We start from the raw sequence: 14,862 nt of genomic DNA on the forward strand, positions 1-14,862 counted from the left end.
CTTGAAGAAAACAGAATCATATAAGTACATCAGGTTCCATAGAGCCAAACATTTCAAGTGCTACTCAACTGTCGTTAGATAAGCCAGTCCTTTATTAGTATATAAGTGCTTTGTTAATAATTCTATCGCTCGAATTGGAGTCTAAAGAGATGAGTTTTCAGTCTGCGCCGGAAGACGTGAAGGCTATCTGCTGTCCTGATTTCAATGGGGAGCTCATTCCACCATTTTGGAGCCAGGATAGCAAACCCACGTGTTTTTGCTGATGGGAACTTGGGTCCCCCTCGCAGTGAGGGTGCAGCGAGTTGTTTGGCCGATGCAGAGCGGAGTGCACGTGCTGGGGTGTACGGTTTAACCATGTCCTGGATGTAGGAATGGCCAGATCCATTCACAGAATGGTACGTAAGTACCAGTGTCTTGAAGTGGATTCTAGCAGTTACCGGAAGCCAGTGAAGGGAGCGGAGGAGCGGCGTGGTGTGGGAGAATTTTGGAAGGTTGAAGACCAGACGAGCTGCTGCTTAAAAAATAACTAGCAACTTTCAGGCCCTAATTATTTAAAAAAGAGATACTCAAGTGTTCGTATTGGGTTACATACGTCTCTTTCCGATTGTAAATCGAAATTTAAATGGGGCCCTATTCCACTTCTTTGGGGTTTCCCTTCGTGTATTGTGTCATATAGGTTTTCGTGCATGTAAATGGTCTGCAAAGGCTAAAATCCCAAAGCTCCCTCCAGTGGAAGTTTATCTCCCAGACACTCCCCCCCCCCTCCTGCCTGAAACGCCTCGAATCGACTCAAATCACTACGTAAGACTTGCGCTCCTATAGGCTAGCGCTCCAACACATTGTACGTGATAGGCTAAGGGTACCCATACCGTGCTATATGGCTGATAGTGTCTCAAAAAGAATGTGCGCTGCTTTGGTCTGAAACCTACATCTAGCAGGCGGCCCATGTTAATATCACAGCCTCTGAGGGTGAAGTTTATTGCGCTGACAGTTATGCAATATTGCCTGGAGAAACAGGATGTGGAAGACTGAAGATATGAGAGCGGACAGCTGATTAAGCATTTACTAAGTAATTGGGAGCAAGAAGGATATGAGGATGAAAAAGAAGTGACTGCATATTTTGTGAATCTTGACAAATGAAGAGGAGCCAAGAATAAATTAAAATGAAAGAGAAGATGACGTTCGTTTCCCGTATCATTTAGTGACTTCCTGCAGAATCATGAGGAAGTGGAAGAGCAGATCAATGGGAGGATGAGAAATAAGGAGCGAATAATACTGATGTTGCTTCAGTGCTTTAAGGAGAGATGCATGGGGGAAAGAAAGTTACAAGATGGCATTTTGTACAATCAAGAGCACTTAGAGAAATAGGAGAGAAAAGAGGAGTATTGACAGAAAGGAGGAGAGAAACACTTTGCCCAGCATTCACCTTGAAGAAAAAGTAGTTTGATAGACGAGTTAACATCACTGTAATACAAACGGTTAAAGAGGCAACACTAGTGTTCATTTCGTCAGCAATTTTTTTGTTTAGTTTTAGTCTTAGTCCTGTGTTACATTTCCTTTTTAGGTTTAGTCATATTTAGTCACCTTCATCCTGTTTTTATTTAGTCAAGCATTTTAGTCTTATTTTAGTCAAAGAAAACTAATTATTTGAGTCTTTTTTAGTCATCAGATTATATAGAACATTTCAGTCAAACTAGTCTAGCCAAAACCAATAATTTTTAGTCAAACTTATTTCACAATAAGATTATATCTTATCCTTATTAGATGAAAAACTAAGGTTAAATGATTAAGAATGCAGCTTTGCATAGAGTATCTGGTCAGGTTTGTGGTATTTTTACCAGCTGTGTTATGGCCACATTGCTTCCCTTCTGATGAAACAATACATTCGCTTTTTTTCTCCGCCTCATTGTAGCGAAAATGGGCCCAAATATCACTTTGTGTCTTTCTCCCAAGCAGTGGTGGCTTTAGACGTTGTCGTTGTCAGTCATTTTGACGGACAGTATCGTAACATTTACGCCATAATTACCCGTAGACTCTGTACAAAACTCGTCACTCGCTCACACTGACGGGGGGGGGGGGGGGGGGTATTCGGTTAACAGGACCACTGCTCCCAAGCCCTGTTGTTGCCATTTTATTTTTCTGTTAAATAAGGTTAGTTAGACCATGAGTTAGACCCGAGTCTTCCTGACAGTTCACAGTGTGCCGCTGCCCGGTGTGATTCAAATTTACCGCTGCGTGCAGCACAGACACACAGCTGCTGCCCAGCCGCAGCACCGGAAATGGAACTGCTGGGAGAAAAACTGATATCAGATATGTAACGTTATCTTTGATCATATTTCGTCTCCTCATTTTTCGTCAACGAAAGTAAAGACAGATTTTGGCGTAGTTTTTATTTAGTAAACTACATTTTCGTCTCATCACTTTTCGTCAACAATATTGCATGATGATTTCGTTACAGTTATTGTTTACTGCCGTCGGTGCCGTCTCGTCATCGTCTCGTTTTAGTCATGGAAAAAATGTTTTTGAGGAACATATTTTGTCATAGTTTTAGTCAACGAAATTAACACTACAAAACACAACTCTTTTCCAGCTGTTTTCAATGAGAAGAGATCTTCCAGTTGAACATACATCACCTATAGACTACATACATCACTGTAGAAACTGGTGAAGAAGCTCAATAATGACTTTCTCTTTCAGATGGAAACTATCATAACAAAGACCTAAAGACAATTTGTTTAGGCGTATAGCCCGGATAACACTGGACAGTGCTTCCAGTGATTGTTGGACTTTCATTGCCTTACATGTACAGTGGGGAACAAAAGTATTTAGTCAGCCACAAATTGTGCAAGTTCTCCCACTTAAAAAGATGAGATGTGAAGAAATCAACTGTGGGAGCAATTATTAGAAAATGGAAGACATACAAGATCACTGATAATCTCCCTCGATCTGGGGCTCCACGCAAGATCTCACCCCGTGGGCTCAAAATGATCACAAGAACGGTGAGCAAAAATCCCAGAACCACACGGGGGGTCCTTGTCAATGACCTGCAGAGAGCTGGGACCAAAGTAACAAAGGCTACCATCAGTAACACACTACCCAGCCAGGGACTCAAATCCTGCAGTGCCAGACGTGTCCCCCTGCTTAAGCCAGTACATGTCCAGGCCCGTCTGAAGTTTGCTAGGGAGCATTTAGATGATCCAGAAGAGGATTGGGAGAATGTCATATGGTCAGATGAAACCAAAATATAACTTTTTGGTAAAAACTCAACTAGACGTGTTTGAATTTAAAGAACACCATAGCTACTGTGAAACATGGGGGTGGAAACATCATGCTTTGGGGCTGTTTTTCTGCAAAGGGACCAGGACGACTAGTGTAAAGGAAAGAATGAATGGGGCCATGTATCGTGAGATTTTGAGTGACAACCTCCTTCCATCAGCAAGGGCATTGAAGATGAAACGTGGCTGGGTCTTTCAGCATGACAATGATCCCAAACACACCGCCCGGGCAACGAAGGAGAGGCTTCGTAAGAAGCATTTCAAGGTCCTGGAGTGGCCTAGCCAGTCTCCAGATCTCAACCCCATAGAAAATCTTTGGAGGGAGTTGAAAGTCCGTGATGCCCAGCGACAGCCCCAAAAGGAGATCTGCATGGAGGAATGGGCCAAAATACCAGCAACAGTGTGTGAAAACCTTGTGAAGACTTATAGAAACCATTTGACCTCTGTCATTGCCAACAAAGGGAATATAACAAATATCACAAATGTGATTTTCTGGATTTTTTTTTTCTCATTTTGTCTCTCATAGTTGAGGTATACCTAGGATGAAAATTACAGGCCTCTCTCATCTTTTTAAGTGGGAGAACTTGCACAATTGGTGGCTGACTAAATACTTTTTTGCTCCACTGTACATGTGAAAAAAAAAAGTACAAGTGAGCAGAAATAGATGATAAAAGACAAGGAGCAGAAGTTAGTCTGTCATACAAGAGCAGTGATTCTTTGCCAGGATATCGTTGTCATCTATCCATTCATACACAGTTCCAGCAGAGGGCCCACACTTCCCTTTCCCTGTCTACACCAACCAGCTCTGACTTGGGGATTCCAAGGCCAGTGTGAAGATATTATCCCTCCACCTGGTCCTGGGTCAGCCCTTCAGTTTCCTCCCAGCTGGATGAGCCTGGAACACTTTCCTAGAGAGGCAGCCAGGAGGCATCCTTACCAGGTGCCCAAACAACCTCAAGTGGCTGCTTTCTAGGAGCAGTGGTTCCACTCCTAGTCCCTCCCAGTATGACCAAACGTCTTACTTTATCCCTAAGATGCCAGCCACCCTCCGAAAAAAAACTCCTTTTGGTCGCTTTTATTCGTAATCTCATTCTTTCGGTCATGACCCATCCTTCATGCCCATAGGTGAGAAATGTTGTCATACATTTTTTTTGTTGAAAAAAGGGCTGGGAGAAGGCTTTGCCCAGCGCCCTGCATGAAGAAAGACTATGTGGACCAAAGGCCTACCATTGCGATGTCAATTTAAATTCAAATGATAGATCAGCACTAGAACTAACTATTTTAAAGTGCATCTAACTCCAGGACAAAAATACTTTAGTGTGAGATTGAAAGAGTGCAACAGGTGAGGTGAGGATACATTGGTCAGGGAAGTGTCATGTAGTCAAAATCTGTGGAAAGGAATCACTGTATGGTATGAGTTTTGCCTTGAGGTTGGAACAAAGGTGTGAGGAGAAAGGAGAGAAGGTGCGTGGGAGCTCCGAGTCTCAAGTCAGGCAAGAATGTTTCTGCTATGTAGCTGCGTCCTTCTTTTCTGATACTTTACATTTCTTACCCGGCTTTTGTCCTCCTCCGAGTGAACGCCTGCCCCCGCCACTCCTCTTTCCCTTTCTTCATCTTTTAGCCCACTGTGCTGCGCTCTGTGAATATTCTTTGTTATTAGCAAATCTTCTGCAGATTAATTTCAGAATGAGCGAAGGGAAAGGGAGAGTGTGAAGAAAGGAAGCCAGTCGAACTAAAGGGCTAAAAGGGATTTTCTCTTTTTATAATGTGTTATGGCCTTTTGGTGCCTCTTGAAAGCAGGAAAAAGGTTATAAGCCAAATTAGCATACGGAAAATGTCTCTCTCTTTTGCAGAACAATTAGGAATCCTATTTTTTTTTTAGCTGCCCTTTAATTTCCTCTGATGGAGCTTCAGCTAATATGTACATTTCCCCTCTGTGGGACTAATAAAGGTATTCTGATTCTGAATGCCACCCAGCTTTTCTCATCCTATAAAAAACGCCCTGTAAAGCACGTGGCAGAGAGCTATGTTAGCTATGTTAACATAACAGCATTTTCACGTCTTATCGCATACATTTTTTTAACAGATTATTGAATCACTGAAAAACATACAAAATTGGTGTACAGTAATCATCCTTCAACAAACTACTTTTTATATCCAGATAAACCTGCTGCATAACTGACTTTCTTTGCAGTTGAGCACCAATCAAAAGTTGAAATATCATTATATTGACGTCAACTTTTAGGATTTAACAAACCGAAAACATTGAAGCCCAACAGCTTATTGAGGTCAAGATGAACTGACTCATATTGTGCACTCATGTTGGCAGGATGGCTTGTTAGTAACCACCTTTTTGATCAGACAAAGCTTCAGACGTTCACCGGGGGTTGTCTACTGATGTATTTCATGATGGAGTACAACGTGAAAATCTTCTAAGCTTATGTTAACCACAGACCTTATTTCATCAATCTAACCAAATACTTGTTTAAAAAACTATTCACTTGGAGACGTGGGTAACCCAGAAGTTCTCAAATACTTGCTAAAATATTCCGTTCACTGAGAATTGTGTCACAGTACAGATCCTAAAGAAGCTTTATCTAAACAATGCCAAATTGATCTGTCGATTGAGGAAACATTTTCTTTACAACAAGCCACCCCAATCATGATGTAATCTGAATTGTTTGTTCAATTGTATGGGCGGGCAGATTGATAGAAAAGCTCAGCTCTTAAACGTTAGGAGGCAAATTTAACCTCTATAAATACTGCATTTTAAATGTTAAAGGTCCATAAGATGCATACTTTACAAGCACTACTCAATCAATCAATGTTTATTTATATAGCCCAATATCACAAATGTTACATTTGTCTCAGTGGACTTTACAGTTCGTACAGAATATCAGTATGACAATACGACACCCTCTGTCCTTAGACCCTCACATCGTACAAGAAAAAACTTCCGGAGAAAACCCCACAGTTTAAAGGGAAAAATGGGAGAAACCTCAGGGAGAGCAACAGAGGAGGAATCCCTGTCCCAGGACGGACAGACGTGCAATAGATGCCGTGTGTAAATTGAAAAGATAATACATTTGCAACATAGGTAGTCCAAATGTTTGGAAATGCATGTGTGTATAATAGGAAGATGAATCCACGAGGATATCCATCCAGGACTTATGATCCAGGACTCGCGATCCATGACACAGGACCGCAGGATCATCCATGACTCCGGATCCCGGCGTATATAGACACCAAAAAGAAAGACATTTGGGCAAGCTGGGTTAATCGGAACATGAGAGTACACCGGTATAGACAGAGAGAAGGAAGAAGTAAGATGTCCCCCGACAAACTAAGCCTATATCAGCAAAACTAGGGGCTGAATCTAATCAGCCCTAACTATAAGCTTTATCAAAAAGGAAGTGCTTAAGCGCACTCTTAAAAACGGATAGGGTGTCTGCCGTCCGAACACGAACTGGAAGCTGATTCCACAAAAGTGGAGCTTGATAAGAAATGGCTCTGGCTCCCATTGTACTTTTAGAGACTCTAGGAACAACCAACAACCCTGCATTCTTGGAACGCAATGCCCTAGTAGGACAGTAGGGTATAATGAGTTATTTAAGGTAAGATGGCGCCTGCCCATTAAGGGCTTTGTAGGCGAGAAGAAGAATTTAAAATTCTATCCTGTGTTCTATAGGGAGCCAGTGTAAGGCAGCCAGAACAGGAGTAATGTGCTCCCTTTTCCTAACTCTGGTTAGTACACGAGCTGCAGCATTTTGAATCAGCTGAAGCGACTTGACTGACTTCTTGGTACACCCTGATAATAAGGAGTTACAATAATCCAGCCTTGAAGTAACAAATGCGCGGACTAGTTTCTCTGCATCGTTTTGAGGCAAGATATGCCTGATTTTTGCAATGTTAATGCCATCCATAGTTAGTATATCTTTAGATAATTTTTTTCGTAGATTTTTTGGGCCAAGTACAATAACTTCAGTTTTGGTCGTGTTTAACATAAAAAAATGTAAGGTCATCCACGTTTTTAAGTCCTTGAGGCAGTCTTTTATTTTATTTAGATGATTAATTTCATCAGGCTTGATTGATAAATATAGTTGAGTATCATCCGCATAACAATGAAAGTTTACAGAATGATTCCTTATAATATTGCCTAACGGAAGCATATATAAAGTGAACAAAATAGGTCAGAGCACTGAGCCCTGTGGGACTCCATGGCTAACTTTGGTTTGCGTGGAAGATTCATCGTTGACACGTACAAACTGTGAGCGTTCAGATAGATAGGACCTAAACCAGCCTAAACCAGTTCCCTGTATGCCAACTAAGTGCTCTAATCTTTGCAATAGGATATCATGGTCGATAGTATCAAATGCAGCACTGAGATCGAGCAAAACAAGAATAGAGACAAGTCCCTTGTCTGAGGCTATTAGAATGTCATTTGTGACTTTAACCAGAGCTGTCTCTGTGCTATGATGTGTTCTAAAGCCAGACTGAAAATCTTATATAAATCATAGTTTTTTAAGTAATCACACAGTTGTTTTGCGACTGCTTTCTCAAGAATCTTTGAGAGGAACGGAAGATTAGAAATAGGTCTATAGTTGGCTAAAACCTCTGGATCGAGGTGGTGCTTTTTTAAGAAGCAGTTTTATCACTGCTACTTTGAATGATTGTGGAACATAGCCGGATAATAAAGACATATTCATAATATTTAATAAAGAAGTGCTAATTAATGGAAAAACTTATTTTAGCAGCTTAGTTGGAATCGGGTCTAAGATACACGTTGATGGTTTAGAAGAGAGAATCATTGAATTTAATTGTTCAAGGTTTATGTCCGAAAAGCATTTTAGTTGACTATCTAGTGTAATATTAGAACTTACGTTTCCGGGAGCTGTTGATAACACTATACTGGTCAAAGGCAAGAGGTCATTAATTTTGTTTCTAAGAGTAACAATTTTATCGTTAAAAAAGCACATAAAATCATTACTACTGAGTGCTATGGGAATAGAAGACTCAATCGAGCTGTGGCTCTCTGTCAGCCTGGCTACAGTGCTGAAAAGAAATCTTGCATTATTCTTATTCTCATCTATTAATGAAGAGTAGTAGGCTGCTCTCGCTTTATGCAGTGCTTTCTGAATAAGGACCTGGTGCACGGTACACTGTAACAAATAAGATTGGCTGCAAAGTTTTCCAGGTCGGATGCATAAGACTGAAAACAAGGCTTTCAAAGGAGGTATAATTTAATTTTTGTTTAGTATTGATAAGTAAACTTGAGTCAAAGATTGCTGCAACTCCACCTCCTCGGCCCGTGCCTCGGGCAATATGAGTATTGATATGGCTGGGTGGAGTGGCCTCATTTATGCTGACATATTCTTCATGTCTCAACCAAGTTTCAGTGAGACAGCATATCAATATTATAATCTGATATTAAATCATTTACCAATATTGCTTTAGATGCTAGAGATCTTATGTTTAAGAGACCACATTCAATCTTCCTGTTTTGTTGCACTGTAGTAGTTGTTACATTTAGTTTTAGTAGGTTATTATGTATGACACCTCTATTAGGTTTTTACCTTAAATTGTCCTTGGGCAGACACACACACCGTTAATATTGGGTATTTTATTGGGTTCGGGATTCCTATGGATGACTGCCTAGGAGAGAGCGCAGAGAAGCGTGTAAGACTGCGACTCCGCCTCCTGGTCTCAACTCCAGTTTGTAATGGATTAAGTCCACAGAGCCCTGAAATGTTTGCCGAAATTAGATTTGCACCTTCCAAAGTAGAATGAATGCCGTCTCTCTTAATCAGACCAGGTTTTCCCCAGAAGGCTGTCCAATTATTTACGAAGCCCACATTGTTTGCTGGGCACCACCAAGACAACCAGCGCTGAAATGATGACATGCAGCTATACATGTCATCATTGATCAGATTGGGAGGGGACCAGAGAAGATTACCGTGTCTGACATTGTTTTAGCATAACTACACACCGACGCCACATTAAGTTTGGTGCATTCTGATTGGCGTAAACGAACATCATTACCACCGACGTGAATAACAATCCTACTGTATTTACGTTTACTTTTAGCCAGCAGTTTAAGATGCGCCTCAACGTCGCCCGCTCTGGCCCCCGGAATGCATGTGACTGTGGAGGCTTCGGTCTCTAAATTCACGTGTCTCATAATAGAGCTACCAATAACCAGAGTTGGCTTCTCAGCGGGTGTCTCGCTGAGTGGGGAATATCTGTTAGATACGTGAACGGGTTGGTGGGGACCTGCGGGTTTCGCGTTATGCCCCTTCTGAACAGTCACCCAATCTCCCTGCTGCTCGGGAGTTGCCGGGGGACGGCTAAGAGGAGCTACCTTTTGCCGGTCCGCACCGGCTAACATGGGCTTTACTGTAGCTGAGTTACTTTCTAAGATGCGGAGCCGGGCTTCTATGGCTATGATTCCCGCCTCCAACTTAACAACTATACTAAATGTAACACATGTATCGGTACCAGTAAAGGAGGTAGGGAAGTAACCAAACATGAGACAGTTAGAGCAGGAAATAGCACCCAAGGGTGGGGAAAGAGAGCCATGGCTAGCTATCAAGCTAAAGTAGCTACCGTTAGCAAACCCGAAAAGAGTGTAGAAAACTGTGGAGTTACAGTCGCTAAGAGAAGGAGAGTTGTGAGTGCTTAAGCTGTAGTAACGTGTGATTACAACGTCAGGGAGTTGCCATGATCAGGAGTTTTAAAACGATCAATTAAGTTTAAGATAATAAGCTATCAGCAACAGAACAGGCACACGGGATACCCGGAGATGACAACAACAACCGGAAGTTACAACATGCTTACCGCAATAGTGGTCCGTGTAGAAACAGCAGTAGGGTTTAGCTGCGGCCTGCGGTGAAATGTCACTACTCTCCAATGTATTATAACTTAACTTGTCATTTAAACAACAGTGGAATTATGATGCAAGAGGAAATACAAGACTCACATTATCTAAAACAAAAACAAAGGCTGAAATGCAGATTTGCAAGGAGAAGAGTACCTTTTTTATATATATGTTATTACTCAATGGCAGCTGTTGAAAAATGCTGGACTAATCAGTTCCTCCAGGTGACACTAGATGGCAACAAAAGCCTATTCCACTTTCCCTCCCTCTTATTTTCTCTGTTGGCTGTCTGCAGCTTTTTGTCTTTGCTCATCATGCACTAGATTAAGTTAAGTGTGAAATTGTCTTGTTGAACAGCCAGTCACAAATGTTATTGCACAGGTCCCCCGTGTTAATCTGATTGACCTAATCTTTCTTGAAAAATGACCTTTCATCTCACCAATTGTTTTTATTGCTTCAGGAGTGCCACAGTGACGGGGAAAATTTTATCGTGAAGTTTAAATGACTTCCAACCTCGAGGTGAATTCTGCCAAATGCTGTAGACGTTCTTTGTCTCACCTGCTTTCGTAGGGATGAAAGAATATCAGTCAAAATGCATTGTTCCACAGGAGGTAACATGCTTAATAACTGTCAATTTGAGTTTCAGTCACTATAGTAACTAGCTGTGTGTCTGCTTGTTTCTCTGCTGGTTTAACAACACTATTTCTCTGAGTGTGTACGTATGTAGTAGAATCAGTTCATTTAGCCATCTTTCTCTATTGAAGTCAAATACTACACTGCTACTTACTTTACATACCTGGTAAATTGTGCACACTAAAGGCCACAAAAGTTAAGTATACAATGGATACGTTCAGGCAAAGCGTTGACTGTACGTCACTTGGGTTTTGGCAGATTTCAGAGCCAACCGACTGTAGTTATGCATGAGAAATTAATGAAGATTGACATACAACATGCTTCTTGTATTTATTTTACAAAGTACTTTCTGTTGGTTAATGTATTATATATTCAAAACAATTTAAACAAGATATTTCCACGGAAGGTGGAACTCTTACAGTTGATTTATAAGAAACTAAAGCAGCAAAAGAGATACCAATATTTCTAGTCCTTGACTTGGGTCCAACTTCCAAAATGATTGGAAACTTCCCATGATTCACTTGAATAGCATTTTACATTAGACTCCCTTTCCTGATACAGGCCCACCTCTTTCAAAATGAACCTCAGCAGTTTCCAGGAGGCAAAATGTCACATCTCCAGCAGTCCACCCAGTTTCCTTTTATCCAGTCAGGACTTTAACTGGTGGCCCTTTGTTTCCCAAGCCAAGTATGTTTAAAAGTTCTCAAGGCCAATGCCAAGATGACCCTTATGACATAATTTAGTTTAGTTAATTTTATGCAAAAACAATTTTTGTTTATGGTGCAATAATGAGTTTCCTGTACATGGAGATGCAGATTTCGCTATACTATCCATTGTTTTAAATATCTGCTCTGAATTTGCACGGTTTGAGGGGTTATGGATGTAAACTTGATAAAAGGTAGAGTATTAGTATTATTTTGAGAATGTAGCTGCATTTTTCTATCTTTACTCTAAATTGTGCCATAACCTAATACTATTGTTAAAATGCTGATTTTTGTCTTTGTTGTACTACTTTGATAATTGTCATTGCAAAACCCCATCAAACGCTCATGCAGAGATTGCCCACGTCTCAGTAATCTTCCCCTTAACAACACTTTAAAAAGAAGACCAAAGTTAAGTTGAATCCCAAATGTTTGATTCCCAGCAGTGTTCTGAGGCGTTGATAGCGTTGGTATCCCCCCTATCTTTTTGTTAGTGCAGCAGCCCTGCTGGAATGAGCCAGATGTTGTCTCTGATTGGACAAACCCGTATCCCTTGTTTGTACCTAAACCCATGTAATCAGCCAGAGGTTCTCTGCTGATGGAGCGACTGTGTTGTCTGTCTCACACACACTCAGAAAACTCATTCAGACTCTGGGTATGGTGTGTGAGAGAAACAGCTGTTTTCAAACACACATACCTCGGAGAGAAGCAGATGGGGACATGCTTCATTATAGCTGTACATATGAGCTGGTGAATGGCTTTATGTTTTATCATGTACGCCCCTGACTGCTTATTTAGTCAAACATATGGTAACACGCGGCGATTATGCCGTTTAGATGAGTGAAAAACAGGTTAAATTAGTTGCTTTGCACGGGTTTCGACTTGAATTCCAATGGGTTTACATCCTTAAAGCAATCTGAATAATCTCACTGTATGAATACAAAACACATTTTTTCTTTAATTTTGTATTTATTCATAAGAAATGTATCCAAATTCATACATGATTATTACATAAATAAAAGGTAAGAATGTATGAAGGCATAAGAACAGTAAAAGAGAAAATCTAAAGACATTTAAGAGAGGAAAAGGAAAGGATGAGCAGAACATAGTAAGAATGATGGGAAAACAAGGTTTCGAAGTGGGTGAGGGAGTTTGTGAGGTACAGATAAGCCCACAGTGTATCAGTAATTGTAATCTGCAGGAACTGACACGGTTCTGCATGTAAAGCTATTAGACTGGCTGTGAGTGCTCAAAGATAATCTTGTAAGATGAGCTAAGTGAGCTGGCAGAAGGACAGGAAGTCCAGTAAATATTTGTTACAAAAGAAACAGACAGATTTAGAAAAGAATAAAAGTCAGTGTCTTTTATCTGAATAATGCAACAACTACTAGTCCCAAGCCAGTTAGTTGAAAAAAAGTCATGTGTTCGCTGTTACTCACTGAAGCTTTCAACGGGCAATAATGTTACATGATACAGTTCTTAAACTGTAACTCTAGTATATAGATGGGTAAACTGTGAAATGCCACTGGACTGGATGCATATCTCAAGATTCAATCAATCAATCAATCAATCAATGTTTATTTATATAGCCCAATATCACAAATGTTACATTTGTCTTAGTGGACTTCACAGTTTGTACAGAATATCAGTATAACAATACGACACCCTCTGTCCTTAGACCCTCACATCGTACAAGGAAAAACTTCCGGAGAAAATCCCACAGTTTAAAGGGAAAAATGGGAAAAACCTCAGGGAGAGCAACAGAGGAGGGATCCCTCTCCCAGGACGGACAGACGTGCAATAGATGCCGTGTGTAAATTGAAAAGATAATACATTTGCAACATAGGTAGTCCAAATGTTTGGAAATGCATGTGTGTATAATAGGAAGATGAATCCACGACTCAAGATCCAGGACTCGCGATCCATGACACAGGACCGCAGGATCATCCATGACTCCGGATCCCGGCGTATATAGACACCAAAAAGAAAGAAATTTGGGGAAGCTGGGTTAATCGGAACATGAGAGTACACAGGTATAGACAGAGAGAAGGAAGAAGTAAGATGTCCCCCGACAAACCAAGCCTATATCAGCAAAACTAGGGGCTGAATCTAATCAGCCCTAACTATAAGCTTTATCAAAAAGGAAGGTCTTAAGCGTACTCTTAAAAACGGATAGGGTGTCTGCCGTCCGAACACAAACTGGAAGCTGATTCCACAAAAGTGGAGCTTGATAAGAAAAGGCTCTGGCTCCCATTGTACTTTTAGAGACTCTAGGAACAACCAACAACCCTGCATTCTTGGAACGCAATGCCCTAGTAGGACAGGAGGGTATAATGAGTTCTTTAAGGTAAGATGGCGCCTGCCCATTAAGGGCTTTGTAGGCGAGAAGAAGAATTTTAAATTCTATCCTGTGTTCTATAGGGAGCCAGTGTAAGGCAGCCAGAACAGGAGTAATGTGCTCCCTTTTCCTAACTCTGGTTAGTACACGAGCTGCAGCATTTTGAATCAGCTGAAGCGACTTGACTGACTTCTTGGTACACCCTGATAATAAGGAGTTACAATAATCCAGCCTTGAAGTAACAAATGCACAGACTAATTTCTCTGCATCGTTTTGAGGCAAGATATGCCTGATTTTTGCAATGTTACGTAGATGGAAGTAGGCGGTCCTTGAAATTGATTTTATGTGGGCGTTAAAGGATAAATCCTGATAAAATATAACACCAAGATTCCTTACAGTCTCACTGGAGACCAAATTAATGCCATCCATAGTTAGTATATCTTCAGATAATTTGTTTCGTAGATTCTTTGGGCCAAGTACAATAACTTCAGTTTTGGTCGTGTTTAACATCAAAAAATGTTAGGTCATCCACGTTTTTAAGTCCTTGAGGCAGTCTTGAATTTTACTTAGATGATTAATTTCATCAGGCTTGATTGATAAATATAGTTGAGTATCATCCGCATAACAATGAAAGTTTACAGAATGATTCCTTATAATATTGCCTAATGGAAGCATATATAATGTGAACAAAATAGTTCCGAGCACTGAGCCCTGTGAGATTCAAAAATCTATTTTGAACCCTAAACTGCTCCCGATGTCACGGCCACAAAGTGTGTGTGAACGTTTGCTCCTTCTGATGAGCAGGTGGAAGCCTTTGTGTTGTAAAGCCTGCAAGACTAGGAAAGTGATATATAAATGCAGTCCATTTACAATCTAAATATATTGATCTGTTCTTAAGTCTTTAATTCTCACAGACATCAATGACAACCTGACTGTCCAATGCAACTCGGCCTGACGTTGAGCATCAGACGACAGGATCAAGGACCTGTTGAGCAAAGTGGAATAGCAATTGCATTGGATGATTAAATCAATGTTTACCTC

The 14,862-nt window shown here is 40.8% G+C and overlaps 1 protein-coding gene across 3 annotated transcripts in view; it reads left to right on the plus strand.

Moving 5' to 3' along the window:
* The window catches only part of chchd6a (coiled-coil-helix-coiled-coil-helix domain containing 6a), a 104,800-nt gene that overhangs the window by 7,233 nt on the left and 82,705 nt on the right, over window positions 1-14,862 (plus strand). The window lies entirely within an intron of this gene.

Source organism: Notothenia rossii, assembly GCF_949606895.1.
Source record: "Notothenia rossii genome assembly, chromosome: 4".
Lineage (NCBI taxonomy): Eukaryota > Metazoa > Chordata > Actinopteri > Perciformes > Nototheniidae > Notothenia > Notothenia rossii.